At 38.4% G+C, this 16,877-nt stretch overlaps 1 protein-coding gene across 2 annotated transcripts in view; it reads left to right on the forward strand.

Moving 5' to 3' along the window:
- Window positions 1–16,877, forward strand: part of dmd (dystrophin) — a 413,300-nt gene that overhangs the window by 25,937 nt on the left and 370,486 nt on the right. The window lies entirely within an intron of this gene.

The following is a 16,877-nucleotide window of genomic DNA, read 5'->3' on the forward strand; positions in this document are numbered from 1 at the left end:
CTACACCTTTATGCTACCCACACACCAGAAGACTTTGAAAAGATTTAGAAAAGACTCTAAAAGACTATCAGCTCACATCTAAAGACTGTTGTTTAGAGGTTTTAGTCTCAGACTAGATTTTACAAAGAATCTTATAGGGTCACTATTTACAAGACTACAACTAGATTATTGTAGGGTTTTTTTTCCTGTTCTTCTATGGGACAGACAGTAGTGAGCTTGCTTTTGAATGGTAAAATATATATAAATATTTTAAAAACCGTATAAAGGTAAATTTACAACTGTTAACTGAATTACTGTATTAAAGTTCTCAAACAAAAGGCAAAATCTTCTTGCTTCAAGGTTTTATTTGTCACTCCAAATTGAAGATTAGCCTGCCCAACAGGAAAAATGGCCTACATAAAATAAAAAGAGGACTAAAGCAATATATTAAGCAGGAATATATATATTTAAGCAAAGATGTTCAAACAAACCCACATAGTTTTAAAACACACAGTCAGTATCACAACTAAACATAAAGTCTGTTAGCTTAATGCTAACGTATAATGTAAAACCTCATAGACGGGCTAACAGAAATTAGCATAGCTATCGCCATTGGCAGCAACCGACAGCCATAACCTGTTTTAATTCTGGCTATTATGTTATTACCTGGCATATTCATAGACATGTCTATGAATATATCAATGGCTCTGGTCCCATGTATGTATTATAACAGATCCATGTCTGGTCCATGTTTGTTATTGACTGTCTGGTTTCCTGTTTCGGCTTTTGTCACTGCTAATCTCGTGCTAATCGTGTTACGAGTAAGACTCCTCAGATTTACCAAAGACTGTGAAAATGGTTTGGTGTGCGCCCAGCATTAGTCTACAACAGCAGAAAAGGTGGCTCTGTAATAAAATCCTACAGCTGACCCGTGAAAATTCATCATTACATTGAGGCTGCATTTCCATTTGTGCACATTATTGTCAATGGCCACCAGCCTGTTTAATACTGTGACGTATCCTCTAAAAGTTTGACCAATATTCATCAGCAGTCTTGAAGGAAAGAAACTTCCTCATGGACATAATTCAGTGTACAGTCTGTACCCAGGTACATGCTAATTAAACTAATTAAATAAGAGGGAGAACATCGCCAGTGGACCGTTTCATCTCATTTCCAATTGTCACATTGATGCAGGGGAGCAAGTTTCTGTTTTCTTAATGATCCCCCACTTATTCAATACCCGTGGCAATTATTCCATTGCAGTTTGTTTAACTAGAGGCTGTCAGGAATCTCGAGACAGGTTAATTGCTTGCTCACCTGGGGAAGTTTGGCCAGCTTTGGAGTGAATATGTTTTTAAAAGGTAAACAAAATCCACAATTTGAATTAGCTGTAAGATTATTACACTTGGGGAGGGCCATTAAAGTCTTTAATAAGTAGAAACATGTATTGATTGGATTAGCTCCCAAGTGGAGAAAGGATTCACAGAGTGGATTTTATGTGGGAACAGTCTTGTTAGTTTAAAGGTAGGATTGGATATCTTATTCTGGATTCTATTTTTTTACCAAATAGCTTGAAATCCTCTTCACACCCCGATTGCAACCATCTTATTAAATGATTTTCCACAAAAATGAAAAAGTAAGACATCTGTGGAATGGACAAGCCTGTAAAAACACCATCCAATCATTTTAAACGCAAACGTATCGCCGTAATTAGCTTAGCTCAAACACTGGAAGTGTATGGGTAGTGTTAGCCTGCCTCCTACCCGAGCTGAAATCAGCAGTTAGAAGCTGATTTCATTTTAGCTCTAAACTCTGTAAATATATCACTTTATCCACATTTCAAACATGTTTAGGTGAGAAAGTAGCCGTTTAGATCAGCAGTGTGTCGTTAATTTGTCTAAATACCAGCTGTTTACTATTTTGTTCGGACGAATTCGGCGCTACTCAAGCTAGCCGTTGTGACCAACGCACTTCTGGTTACTTTCACAAAATAAAACACCCGTTGCCCTTTACATACAGAAAACCATGAGGATGGAATTTGTGCTTTTACTTTGAAATAGGAAGCTAACCTACCCTCGATGTAGCTAGCTTGAACCAAAATAAACCGTCTTTGCTTGAACCCTCCGTTTTGACCGATCTGGTCCCGTTAGCGGCATTTGACCGCTCAAGATGCCTTACCGGAGAGTTTTGTAGCTCTGAGACCAAGATCGGTCCGTTTAGAGTTGCTGAAGAGTTTCTCTGATGACTTTAGGTGGAGGCAGGCTAACACTACCCATACACTTCCAGTGTTTGAGCTAAGCTAATTACGGGCGATACGGCTCTATCTCCCTTGTTACTGCACGCACAGTGGAAAGGATGGTGTCTATCTGCTGGTCATGGACTCGGGAGTGAGGCAAGACACACACAAAAAAATGTTGCCGTATCCCTTTAATCAAACAGCAGAGCACATTATGATACAATACAATACTACAGTATGGATATCATACCCTACAATATGATATGATACCATAAAATATAATATGATACGATACGATGCAATACAATACAATATGATTTACAATACACTTTATTGTCCCACATAGGGAAATTTCTCCTGGACTCAGCAACCCTTGACGACCACAATGACAACAAACAGTGCATCACCAGCCATACCATCACAACAATTACATATCCCATAATAAGTAGATTACTGGAGCCTTACACTGCATCGACAGTAATCTCTTCCTTTATTCCATCGCTTCCTAGACGCACACAAACTCACGCACACAAAGAAAAGGACAAAATGCTCAAGTTGACTGTGGAAATACCAGAGTGCAGGTGTAGCTATCGATTGTGGGTGTGTGTCTCTCTTTGATTGTGTGTGTCATTAAGATAACGACTCCACCCATGGGGGAAAGAAACATTACGTACATTTATTGCCCCTGGCAGTGCAACCAAACAGATGCCATAGCAACTGTAGCTGGGATACAGTACAGTAAAGGGGATGCAGGCCTTGGTAACCTGGGCGCTCCCCCAAAAAAACTCCCAGTGAGCCTGAAGGCAGCGGGAGCGACACACGGCTACAAGCTACACACAGAAGAGAAGGATACACACTAAAAACAGTTGGGTTAAAAAATAACCCAATTTTAACCCAACTGCTGGTTCAAATAAGGACGAACCCCTTTTTTGGGTTATTTTAACCCAACGGGTTGGGTTAATCTTTTTGACCCAACTTTTGGTTTGAATATTCAACCCAAGAGTTGGGTTATGCTAACTACAACGTTGGGTTATTTTTAACCCAACTATTGGGTCGTGTATAAAGCACTTGCTCGACCCAATAGTTGGGTTAAAAATAACCCAATGTTGTAGTGCGCGGACAGCATTTTTCAAATGAACCGGCCGGTTAAGTCACAGAATTACCCAACCCTTAACCCAACAAATGGGTTACTCACTGAAAAATAACCCAATTACTTACACAACCCAGGAATTGGGTTAAATTCATAGCCCTATAACCCTGAAAATGGGTTACACTCCGGAAATCAGAAATTCAGAAATTGGGTTACAGAGATAACCCAACATTTTTTAGTGTGTATAGAGGAAGAAACAAACCTGCCCCGGGGCTTTTATGATTGAAATTGCGGCCGACTGTTCGTTTGCCCACGGCATTTTTTGTGTTCACCGCAGCCTCTGTTTATACATTACAAAGAATTTAAGGCCCCTCTGTGACCCAGGAGGACAATAGGAGGGTTCACAATCCAATACAACAAAGAATGGTTCGATATCACTCTCCAGTCTGCAGTGATATTCTCATTGTCCTTAATTGTCAGATGTAATTACAAGTGACTGGTGACCACCTTGGTAATCACTTTATAATCATAAGATATACTATATTATTTGATATGTAGATATTAAGATATCTGAGGACTTAGAGAAGTGGAGTGGAAGTGCTCCATTACAGAAAAGAGAGCTGCATTTATTTGAAAAGGCACATGCTGGTTGGACTTCAGAGGATCGAGCCACTGAACACGGGGAATGTAGAGACAGGAAGTGAGGCTTTTGAAATCCCAGTCTGATGATCAGATAAGGCGACAAGGATATCTTGATAAGAGGAGTGTAAACAGGAAGACGCATGGGTCATGGGGTTTGGCGGTGAAGGTGTTGTGTTATACACGCCGGTGGTGATGAAAAAAAATGATGTTACTCATAAAATCTTTGATCGTTTATTAGTGATTTTCATTTTTGATGTTGTTTTGATCTGTAAGTTCACACAACCAAAGCATAGCTAAAAGTAACTTTTAGATAAAAAGCCTCAGTCATTTAATAAATTAAGGCAAACATTCCACACAAAAAATGGATCAAAGACAGAATTGGGTAAAAGAAAAAAAAAAGAAAAGCACAGTAAGCTTAATGTTTTTTAAACTCCTCCCTCTATTGGCAGATCATAGCTTTGAAACTTTGGAGACTTTCTCTGTAGACTTTCACCTTCACTGGCCTCATCCTCATCCACATTCTCATTCTCATCTTCCTCATCATCATCATAATAGCCTGATGTTTACTTTACTGCATCCAAAATCACATTTATTAAGGATAAAAAACAAAATTATGATGAATTATATGTTTTTGAACATTATATTTACACCTAAACACACACTACCATAGTCTCATAATGCAATATTGATTCTATAATGGTCCACTGTCGCCTCAAGGCAACACTGCAATTTTCTATAATGGTACGTTGTTGCTTTGGGGCAACAGGTGCATTTTAACAAGTTTCCATTATTTAATAAGTATATACATTGCATGGAACTATTAAAAATTAAACTTTACTAATCTATCAGTGTAAATATATATTTTTCCAGATGAAAAAGGGCCAGGAAGTTACTGTTTGTTTTCAGACCGTTTTAGTGGAGCAAAATGGCAAACCTGTTTCCTTTGAAAAAGTCTGTAAAAAAGGGTTTCAGTGGCTTCTTGAAAGTCATGTGATAAATTAAAGCATTGTTATTGGTTCTCTAAGGTCTCCTCTCTTTTTTAAAGTATTACAGCATTAAATGGGATGAATTGTGGAGATGTGACAGGCCAAAAAGTGGTATGCTGCCTGAGGGCAACATGGTACCATAGAGGGTTAACAAAACCTTATTAGGGCAATGTAGACATTAGGGATGTAATGATATCAAAATCTCACAGTATTTCAATACCTCAATAAAAAATTAGCATGTCCGCGATAATATCGTGGCACTTTTATTATCACGATATTGCGGTTTTGCCCGATACGTAACCGTTCATTATATACACGTGATTGACTGTACACTAACTGCAAACATGGACCTTTAATACTGTAGGATTTACATACCTGCAAAGTTTCGGATGAATTTTTTTCCATCTCTGACTTTGAAGGGATTGTGTAGAATGGCCTGTACATACACTAGAGACAGCAGTCTCCCTTAATGGCCCAGCTCTCAAGTCCCCAACAGTGATAAGTGAATTTTAATTAAGAGAATATTGAGAAATGTAATAAATTATTTTAATGACCTGAAAATGTTTTTTTTTCTCTTCTCCGTGGAGAGAGAAAGAGAGAAGACACACACCAGTGGTTTCACTAGGGGACAGAAAGGGAAATGTCTATCGCTAATGTCATACCCAAATTACACAAATCAGTCTGTTTCTCCTTAGTAACTGTTAATGTCACGCATGGCTAATGTCACATTTTATTCTGTTTATGTACAGTTCAGGCATAAAAGATGAATGATCTCTATATATTCAAGGAGATACTTTTACAGTGTGATGTGTTGCTTTCTGTCCAGGCTTCATCTCAGGAATGTTTTTCAAATTTGGAACAAACTCAAGGGTGGTCAAAGTTCAATGTTTAAAGGTCAAAGCCCTGACTTAAAGTGATACGCCAACATTTTTTTTTCGTGTCTTGCCTCACTCCCGAGTCCATGACCAGCAGATAGACACCATCCTTTCCTCTGTGCGTGCAGTAACAAGGGAGATAGAGCCGTATCGCCGTAATTAGCTTAGCTCAAACACTGGAAGTGTATAGGTAGTGTTAGCCTGCCTCCACCTAAAGTCGCTAATTAGCTTAGCTCAAACACTGGAAGTGTATGGGTAGTGTTAGCCTGCCTCCACCTAAAGTCATCAGAGAAACTCTTCAGCAACTCTAAACGGAGCGATCTTGGTCTCAGAGCTGACAAAACTCTCCGGTAAGGCATCTTGAGCGGTCAAATGCCGCTAACGGGACCAGATCGGTCAAAACGGAGGGTTCAAGCAAAGACGCTTTATTTTGGTTCAAGCTAGCTACATCGAGGGTAGGTTAGCTTCCTATTTCAAAGTAAAAGCACAGATTCTATCGTCATGGTTTTCTGTATGTAAAGGGCAACGGGTGTTTTATTTTGTAAAAGTAACCGGAAGTGCGTTGGTCACAGCGGCTAGCTTGAGTAGCGCCGAATTCATCCGAACAAAATAGTAAACAGCTGGAATTTAGACAAATTAACGACACACTGCTGATCTAAACGGCTACTTTCTCACCTAAACATGTTTGAAATGTGGATAAAGTGATATATTTACAGAGTTTAGAGCTAAAATGAAATCAGCTTCTGACTGCTGATTTCAGCTCAGGTAGGAGGCAGGCTAACACTACCCATACACTTCCAGTGTTTGAGCTAAGCTAGGCTAACACTACCCATACACTTCCAGTGTTTGAGCTAAGCTAATTAGCAACTTTAGGTGGAGGCAGGCTAACACTACCCATACACTTCCAGTGTTTGAGCTAAGCTAATTACGGCGATACGGCTCTATCTCCATGGTTACTGCACGCACAGTGGAAAGGATGGTGTCTATCTGCTGGTCATGGACTCTGGAGTGAGGCAAGACACAAAAAAAAAAATTGTTGGCGTATCCCTTTAACAATCCAGTTGCGACTTGTAACAAAATTTCAAACCAATTTCAAACGGGATAAAAAACGGGAATTGATGGCATTGTGACATCTTAATACTGTTATTTGATTAAAATCCTTCTAAGTATGTAATACACATATTTTTAGTGTGCACCTTGTCAACATGAACACATAGGTCGAACATTACCCACTTTAGGTGATGTTATCCTTTATTATCAGTATGAAATAGCTCTAAATTGAGAAATCAATTTCTGTTGATTGTTAGGCTGTGCTCCACTTTACTTCCCCTTTAGCGCTGATTTATCTTCTCTGGTGTCACAATGAGCTCACGAAAAAAAAGTTCAAAATACAAACAATGACAAATAGGAAGGTAATATTGCGGCAGGAAGAGTTGCTCAACAATTACTAAGGAACTGCCAAGATAAAAGCCAGTTGACTGGTCTAACTCCTTTTTTTCAGCTTTTGAATTACAGCTGAAATCAAGCTTGGTGCTTTGTGTCAACACCACACACTAAAAAATGTTGGGTTATTTCTGTAACCCAATTTCTGAGTTACTGGTGTTGAGTTAAATTTTTGGGTTGTTTTTCCAGAGTGTAACCCATTTTCAGTGTTATAGGGCTATGAATTTAACCCAATTCCTGGGTTGTGCAAGTAATTGGGTTATTTTTCAGTGAGTAACCCATTTGTTGGGTTGGGTTGGGTAATTCTGTGACTTAACCGGCCGGTTCATTTGAAAATTGCTGTCCGCGCACTACAACATTGGGTTATTTTTAACCCAACTATTGGGTCGAGCAAGTGCTTTATACACGACCCAATAGTTGGGTTGAAATAACCCAACGTTGTAGTTAAGCATAACCCAACTCTTGGGTTGAATATTCAACCCGAAAGCTGGGTCAAAAAGATTAACCCAGCCCGTTGGGTTAAAATAACACAAAAAAAGGGGTTCGTCCTTATTTGAACCAGCAGTTGGGTTAAAATTGGGTTATTTTTTTAACCCAACTGTTTTTAGTGCGCACATCAGACCCATTAATCCATAATTACAGCTTTCACACCAGCTTGAAAGAGTTGAACATAACATGGTGGAAGTCTTCTATAAATTCAAACACACATGGATCAAAATAATGCATCAGTAACAGTCATCCACTGTGTCCATTGGCCTAATTTGAGTTATGTCATTACATGTGACTGGTGACCACTTACAAAGTCTAAGTGCTTCATTTAAGAAACGAAGAGAGAGGAAGGAAGGGGAAACGTGGTATTTACTCTAACGCCTCATGCTTGTTGGCCAATTCCACTCAGTAAATAATGTGGACTTCAGAGGGTCCAGCTTTTGAACTTGCAGAACTTAAACACAGGAAGTGGTGCTTTTGAAATCACACTCGGCCGGTCAGATAAGACGACCGGGGCGTCTCGATTTAAGAATTGTAAACAGGAAAAAGCATGGGACAGTCTTGTCCACTCTTCTCGTCTTCAATATACAAATAACTTCCAATAACATACGATTAAAAATGTGATTGGGGGATCTGGGGATAGTCTGTCATTTGTATTTCCTTGACGTTTAAGTGATTTATTTAAAGCAACATTCAGAATTCAACATGGAATACACAACCGCTGGTCATGAGGGAAAACACAACATATCTAGCATTTAAAAAACAGCCAAAAACACACGTAGTGATAACCAGCTCTGTGAACATTACGGGTAGTTCTCTTATTTTAGATTATTAAAAATAGTAGGCACTTTACTCCAAACCAGCACTTTATGACAGATACACTTTAAAAATAGTACTTTAATGAATCTCAACAGCACTTTACGACACTTATTGTTGATTAAATGCACTTTAATATTGTTTAATTGTTTATTAAGGATCCACATTAGCTGGTATCTTAGTAGCCAGATAGTCTTCCTGGGGTTCACAAGGAACAACACAGAATATACACAAGAACGTCACATCCTCAACATATCATACATTTACAGTCAATCAGAATATACTAAATGTTTAAAAGTTAAAACAAACATTTGAAAATGTCCATAAATCTTAAACAGAGTTTTTCTTAGAGCAAAATGGAACCACTCTTACTCGTATACAGCTCGTATAAAATAGGATTTCAATTTCTTTTTAAATACCTTGTACCACTCCTTGCTCTTTCCGACTGAAACTACTACTGTGTGATATATTGTATTTGTAGCAGGTTGTGCTTTGTTTTGTCCTTTTCTAAAGGTTGTTTTAGTGTAGAACTGCGGATGGAAATTAGCTCTAGAGCTAAAACTGGAATATTTACATTTTGCATGTTCATGAATACAAATAAATTAAATGAAACATATTTAAATCTGAAATTTGAAAAGTTTCAGTGTTAATGAACATTCCCATAGGAGATATAGTATCAGAAGCAAAACAAAACTAAAATCAACACAAGTTAAAGCAAACATTGCACTGAGAAATTTAATCAAATTACAAACTAGCCTAATGATAGTAGCCAGTGTGGTCGTATCTCCAAAAAACAAGCTATAAAGTTTTCAATGTATGTCAATTTGTATTAGTAACGAAAGATGTAAGACACTTCCTGGTAAACTTGAGTTTTTTATAGTGTATTCCCTCACAGTGTGGCATAATCAAGAAAGCCAGTCATTAGGAGTTTGCTACTTGCATTAACACACACGGCTGTATGTGGATACATTCCTTTACATACACCCGGGGGAGCAGTCTCCTTAATGGCCCTGACTGTGATAAGTTCATTTTAATTAAGAGAATATTGAGAATTGTAATAAATTATTTTAATGACCTGCAAATGGTTTTTGCTTCTCCGTGAAGAGAGAAAAAGGGAAAAAGACACACACCAGTGGTTTCACTGGATAAAATTACACAAATCAGCCTGACTGACTCTTGTTATATTTTTTAATTTATTTCTGAGCCTTTTTTCACTACTACAGGATTCTATATGTCTTTGTTACGTTACGCAATAATATGCAATTATCTTTACTCCTTCATGTTGTTTTCCTTCTACCCTTAATGAGCACTCTTTAGCTATAATGTGTGTTCAATAATTGAATGTACTTGTCTATGTAACTAGTGTACAATTGTGTGCACTTTGTGTGTGTGTGTGTGTGTGTGTGTGTGTGTGTGTGTGTGTGTGTCAGTGTTAATTTCGTCAGACAAGACGAGACGAAAAATATTCGTCAACAATGTTTTTTTTCATGACGAAAACGAGACAAAATCAATGCCCTTAAACACCGACTGTGACGAAATTAACACACAGTTTTTGTTGACGAAAAAAGACGAGACAAAATCCACTTAATCAAACAAAAACTTAATAAAATGTCTCTTTTCTTTCTGGTCGGTCGATTCTGCGCTGTGTGTGTGTGCGTGCGTGTGTGTTCATCTCTGTTTAGATAATGACAAATAGCCTACATAAACGCACACACAAGCTGGAAAGTTGGCTCATCTGACAGCTGCCTGTCAATAATGACATAAATCTTGTGAGATGAGTGAGAAAAAGACTAAAATGAATCTATTGGTTTGACTAGATTAGTTGTGATTAACCTTAGGCTACTGTCAATCTGCTTTCAAAGACTAAAAAAAGACTATTGACTAAAACTAAACCAAAATGCTTTGGATTTTAGTCGACTAAAACTAGACTAAAATACTTTGGATTTTCTTTGACTAAAACTAGACTAAAATACTTTGGATTTTCTTTGACTAAAACTAGACTAAAATGCCAAGACTTTTCGTCAACTAAAATGTGACTAAACAAAAAAGAATACAAGCTGACTAAATATGACTAAAACTTATAAGGGCATTTGACACAAGACTAAGACTAAAACTAAATTGAAAAATAGCCGACAAAATGAACACTGGTGTGTGTGTGTGTGTGTGTGCGTGCGCTTGTATCAGTTCAACTAGGCAGCAGATTGTGGTGATTGTCAGCCAGCTGGTCCGGCTGTGTTCCTATCTGTCACCGCCGCCAACAAACAGACACACTCTCACTCACTCTGTCTCTCTCTCACACACACACACACACACACACACACACACACTCAAAGAGGTCACCGTCAGACCAATCAGAACCCTTTAACGAGGTCTCAGCCAATGAGCGCGCGGGATCGCTGCCATTTCCTACGCTGGCTACAGTTAATGACGCTCATGAGCGCTGTAAATAAAAGCATATGTTTGCTCACTGAGGACTCGCCAGTTGGAGGGGGTGTGTGTCGTTGTAGAGTTGTAGACTTGCTCAGCTGCTGGGAATGATGTACTGTGTTGCACTGATTTTGTTTTACTCTCACGGTTTTGGCAGGCACCGTTTTTGGCAAAAAAAACAGGCAAGCCCGGAATAGAGTCCCAAATCCACTGAGGGGTAATTACAGCAAAAAAAACACTGGAGGCCAGAAGTTACAATACTACACAAGATTACAGAGAATCCTGAACTTCATATTCACACGTCGTAACCAGAATTTGTTTTGGGAAACATCCCAATGGGTTACACAGAAAAATCTCGCCCAGCCCAGCAGACAGCAGGGTCTGCAGCATCCTCTGTACAATACTAAACAAGATTACAGAGGATCTTTAACTTCATATTCGCACATTGTAACCAGAATTTGTTTTGGGAAAGGCAAGGCAAGGCAAGGCAATTTTATTTGTATAGCCCGTTTTTACAAACAGTTTGTCTCAAAGGGCTTTACATGGCATCGTAACAACATCCTCTGTCCTTAGACCCTCACATCGACTGAGGAAAAACTCCATAGAAAACCCTTTTAACAGGGAAAAATCAGAGAAACCTCAGGGTGAGCAACAGAGGAGGGATCCCTCACCCAGGACGGACAGACGTGCAATAGATGTTGTTACATACAAGACAGTTTACAGTTTATCCCAATGGGCTACACAGAAAAATCTCGCCCAGCCCAGCAGACAGCAGGGTCTGCAGCATCCTCTGTACAATACTACACAAGATTACAGAGGATCCTTAACTTCATATTCGCACATTGTAACCAGAATTTGTTTTGGGAAACATCCCAGTGGGCTACACAGAAAAATCTCGTCCAGCCCAGCAGACAGCAGCATCCTCTGTGCAATTTGGGGCTCATCGACTCATTCCGGGTTCTGGTAAGCAGTCACTGTGGGCATGGCAGATGAAAAACAACCAGATGCTCCCCAGATCACAGCTGGAGTACAACCTCCAGGCAGTGTTGGGAATCTGTCCAGCTGCCCTGCGGTTATTGGTAACCTGACCTGCCCCCTGATGGACGCTTAAACAAAGTACTGTGAGGATAGGCATATCACACGATGTGAAAAAGAGTATTCTACAGAGTATTTATTTACATCAAGATGGTTGCTCTGTGGCCTTGTATGATCGCGATTATAGGAAAATCAGATGTAAATGCAATAAATAATGGGTAGATTACCATTTATGCAATTTACACAAGCTACACTGCAAAAACTCCAAATCTTTCCAAGAATATTTGTCTTATTTCTTGTCAAAATGTCTCATTTCTACTCAAAACGAATCTCTTTCCACTTAAAATAAGACTCATCACCTAAAAATTAACTTGTTTTTAGATCATTGTCACTTGTTTGAAACAAATTTTCACTTGAAATAAGTAGAAAAATCTGCCAGTGAAAGCAAGTTTTTTTGTTCTTGTAATAAGAAAGAAAAACTTGATCCACTGTCAGATTTTTCTACTTATTTCAAGTGAAAATCTGCTTGAAAGAATTGAAAAGTGTCTAAAAACAAGCTGCTTTTTAATGTGATGAGTCTTGTTTTAAGCATAATGAGATTTGTTTTGACTAGAAATGACATTTTGACTAGAAATAAGACAAATATTCTTGGTAAGATATTTGAGTTTTTGCAGTGTAAGACCAAGACATTGGCCTCATATGGAAGGAGAAAGTTTGTTCACTGCAGGAAACAAGACAAAAAAAGCCTGTGCATCCAATGGAAATATCAGGCCTGTGATTCTCTTCCCCACTGCAGACACGCACTGGGGTATTTTTGTAAATAATATATTTTGTATCATAGTTAGAGCCCTTATTCTTTTCCCCCTAATCCCCAAGACCTCAAAGGACAGTTATATGGTGTCTAAAAAGACATTTATAATGATTTTCTGTGTTTCCAACAAATATGTGCGAAATGTATTTTCTGTTTTTTATTTGCCTTTATTTTTTTATCATATACTGTAGCTTTTTCTACATTTATATGACACCACTACAGAATGAATGTTTGGAAAGCCCAGATTGTCCTGAAAATAGGATGTCAATTACTTGATTGTGCATTATTACACAAGGAGACCAGGCAAGGGAAATTAAGAAGAACATGCCATAGACTCTGAAGGGTTGAAATGATCATCTAGATGGCAATCATTTATTACAGACTATTATAAAAGATACTAAAAACCAAATGTGTTCCGTGTTCGATTGCCAGTTGAATCTGAAAAGGGTCCATGCAAGTGTGAAGAAGAACAAAGAGGAAAGATTAGCTCATTAATATCAACAGACGGACAACATCCAACACTATCTTTGTTTGATAATTGTGTAATGTTGGTGAGTGCATGAAATCCTCTCAGTCTTCAGAATCAGAGCTCAGCAGACTCAATTCTTCTGTGTTAATGGATGAACGTCGGTTTTGACAGCTGCCCCTGCTGTGGCTCATTTCCGTCTGTGGTATTATGGCAAATGCAAAAATCAGCTCCTTATCCACTCATTAAAAGAAGGGGAGAGGGATGCCACACATATTAATGAGGGCAATTACTTAAGAATCCTATTAGCTTAGCTCTTACTTAAACTGTGGTTCTTATTTAACATTATTTAATGAGTGTCTCCACCTTTATATTTATAGTGTTCATTTTTGTTAACATTAGCTTGTTACAATTGATCAAATCAAGACTTTTAGCCTTGCTAACATTTGCCTTTGCAGATAAGAAGGTATAAACGGCTACCAGTGGAATCAAACCTGGGCTGCTGTAGTGAGGCTGCATGTCATTTCCACTTCTCTGTCTACCCATTTCCTGAATCTCTACTGCCCTATCCATTAAAGGCCTGAAAACCCCCTCAAAAATATACTTTAAAAAGAAGCCATGAATAAATAAAAAACAATTAAAATGTAAGTTATCAGACTTAAAGGGATAGTTCAACATTTTGGCAAATTGGCCCATCGCCATAATCCCTATAGTCATAGCAGTAGGTTTATTACCTTTAATTGTCGGTGCAAGCTGTTTTTAGAACGGCGGAGCAGAGCCGTGAGCTGCTCAGAGCTACGCTATGGAGGCTCATTATGGGATTTCTTGGTTTCCCTCCATCAAACTCATCAAATACACAATCCAACAACTCCACAACGCTCTGGTGGACAAGTTGTGAGCTGCACATTCACCACGCTATGAGATAATAACACAACTTTACCACACAGAGTTGTTTTAGAGGTAAATACAGAGACTGATGATGAAAAACTGTCCCTGAAGGCAACACGCATCAGCGGTTTTGCATGAATTTACCTCTAAAACAACTCTGTCTGGTGACGTCCTGTAATTATCGCCCTCTATAAACTCGCCGCTCTGCTCCGCCGTTCTAAAAACAGCTTGCACCGACAACTAAAGGTAACAAACCTACTGCTATGACTATAGGGATTATGGCAATGGGCCAATTTGACAAGTGACTATGAGTGATGTAATGCAAATATCAGATATCAGGTAAACACTCAGAGAAACCAAATCATTATTATTAGATAATGAGTCCAGGCGGGAAAGAGTTAACTGCTACTTTGTGACATCACAACCTCACAGCTGCTTTTAGACCAAAGAACAATATACATAGGACCTTTAAGATGAAATATTTCAACTAATGAATTTAAATGGCAGCTATGTGTTACTGATAATACTATAGTCTACTTGCCAACAATGAGTACCCGGAAATGTCATGGCATAATTAGCATAAATTAGCATAATTGTCTATATGGGCAATATTTCAACAAAATTGGCTTGGCTGATCTGGGCAATATTGGAGTGGTTTTAGGGGTTATTGATGATGCTGAATCCATTTCTGACATTTTCAAAATTCAAAATGGCTGTCTAAACTGATGACCAGATTTTGAAATCCATCAAAATCGGCCCACTGACGGTTAAAATCTGGTCACTTCCGGTTTAGACAGCCATTTTGAATTTTGAAAATGTCAGAAATGGATTCAGCATCATCAATAACCCCTAAAACCACTCCAATATTGCCCAGATCAGCCAAGTCAATTTTATTGAAATATTGCCCATATAGGCAATTATGCTAATCTATGCTAATTATGTCAATTATGCTAATTGTCCAATATATATATAAGTTAACATCCGGCAGTTTCTGAATACTGGGGACCCATACTATATATTTCTAACATAAAACTTTGGGGTACTCAACATTTCCGGGTTCACAATGGGGCCCTATGGGCTGGCAAGTAGACTACTATGTGGAGTTTAACTGATGAAACGGTTTGAGTAACAGTATGTCACACACTGTTTACTCTGTCATCTTTATCTTTATAATTAGCATACCACAGAGTTTGTCACACTGCACTCATAACCGATTTATTGGCTTTTATTTTTGAGTCGTGGGGGAGAACGATAAAAACCACCGATGCACAACAGCAACTCAATTAACCAGGAAATAGACACTGCCTGCTATTCCAGGTGGTTTCATACAACCACTCAGAGCTGATGCTTAAAGTACATTCAACATGTTTGTCTTCATCATTCATTTCCTGCCTGAGGAGGCTTGAATCACACCGGTGGGAGGTGTTTTACTGGCATAGGGGAGAGTGGGGTAAGATGAGCCAGTGGGTAAGTTGACCCACCCCTTGTTTCTAGGAAACTATAGGAAAAAGTTAGCATGTGACCAAATATTAGGGAGGCAGGCATCATTTCATGGAGTCTGTGAAGATTAGAACCATGTGAGTAAAGTAGTTTAACGTTTATGACCAAAAAATCATTTTTCACTCTCGAGAGTGAATTTTGTCGATCATAAGTTTCATGAGAATTGTGTTTAGACCAAAAGAGATGATTGTAAATGTGTTTTATACATGGGTTGTGGTATCTATGAGCTACAACATGAGGTAGTAAACCTAGCATGAAACTGCACCATTTTAGCTGTGAGAGCAACAGGGCCGTTGTTTAGGGGAGAAAGGTGATGATAACTCTAGGGGCCCAGCGCCCAGTGGGGCCCATAAAAAACCCCAGTAGTCTAATCTTTGTATGACTGATTTATTCTGCATAAGACCCTGACTAATACTCATAGTACACTGTAAAAACTCAACATCTTTCCAAGAATATTTGTCTTATTTCTTGTCCAAATGTCTCATTTCTAGTCAAAACTAATCTCTTTCCACTTAAAATAAGACCCATGACCTAAAAATCAACTTGTTTTTAGATCATTTTCACTTAAATTCACAATAAATAGAAAAATCTGCCAGTGAAAGTAAGTTTTTTGTGCTTGTAATAAGGAAGAAAAACTTGCTCCACTATCAGATTTTTCCTACTTATTCAAAGTGAAAATATGTTTGAAAGAAGTAAAAAGTGTCTAAAAACAAGCTACTTTTAATATGATGAGTCTTATTTTAAGTAGAATGAGATTTGTTTTGACTAGAAATGACATTTTGACTAGAAATAAGACAAATATTCTTGCTAAGATACTTGAGTTTTTGCAGTGTAATGCTGCATTAGCATCAAAACAAAGAAGGCTAAATAAAAAACGATAATACATACGTAGTCTAAGAAAAAAAAAGGAGAAGTTAGGGGGAGGGGCCCACTTTAGTATTCTTTAAGGGGGCCCAGAATTCATAGCAACGGCCCTGGAGAGCAATAAACCCAAGCTAAGGTAGCTGTGGGGTAAGTTGAGCCACCTATCCTATACACTTAGTGAATGTATTTTGGCTGTATATGTCCAAATGATTAAATCAAGATTCTGTATGTTTGTGATTACAGTAAGTATGTTCCTATAAACAGGAAAAGTTGTTTATAGTGAGGCCAAACTTTACTTTCAAAGAAAAATCTCTGGGATTCTTCCCAAGA

This window comes from Trachurus japonicus, chromosome 2 (genome assembly GCF_045865225.1).
Source record: "Trachurus japonicus isolate A0001 chromosome 2, Traja_1.0".
Taxonomy (NCBI): domain Eukaryota; kingdom Metazoa; phylum Chordata; class Actinopteri; order Carangiformes; family Carangidae; genus Trachurus; species Trachurus japonicus.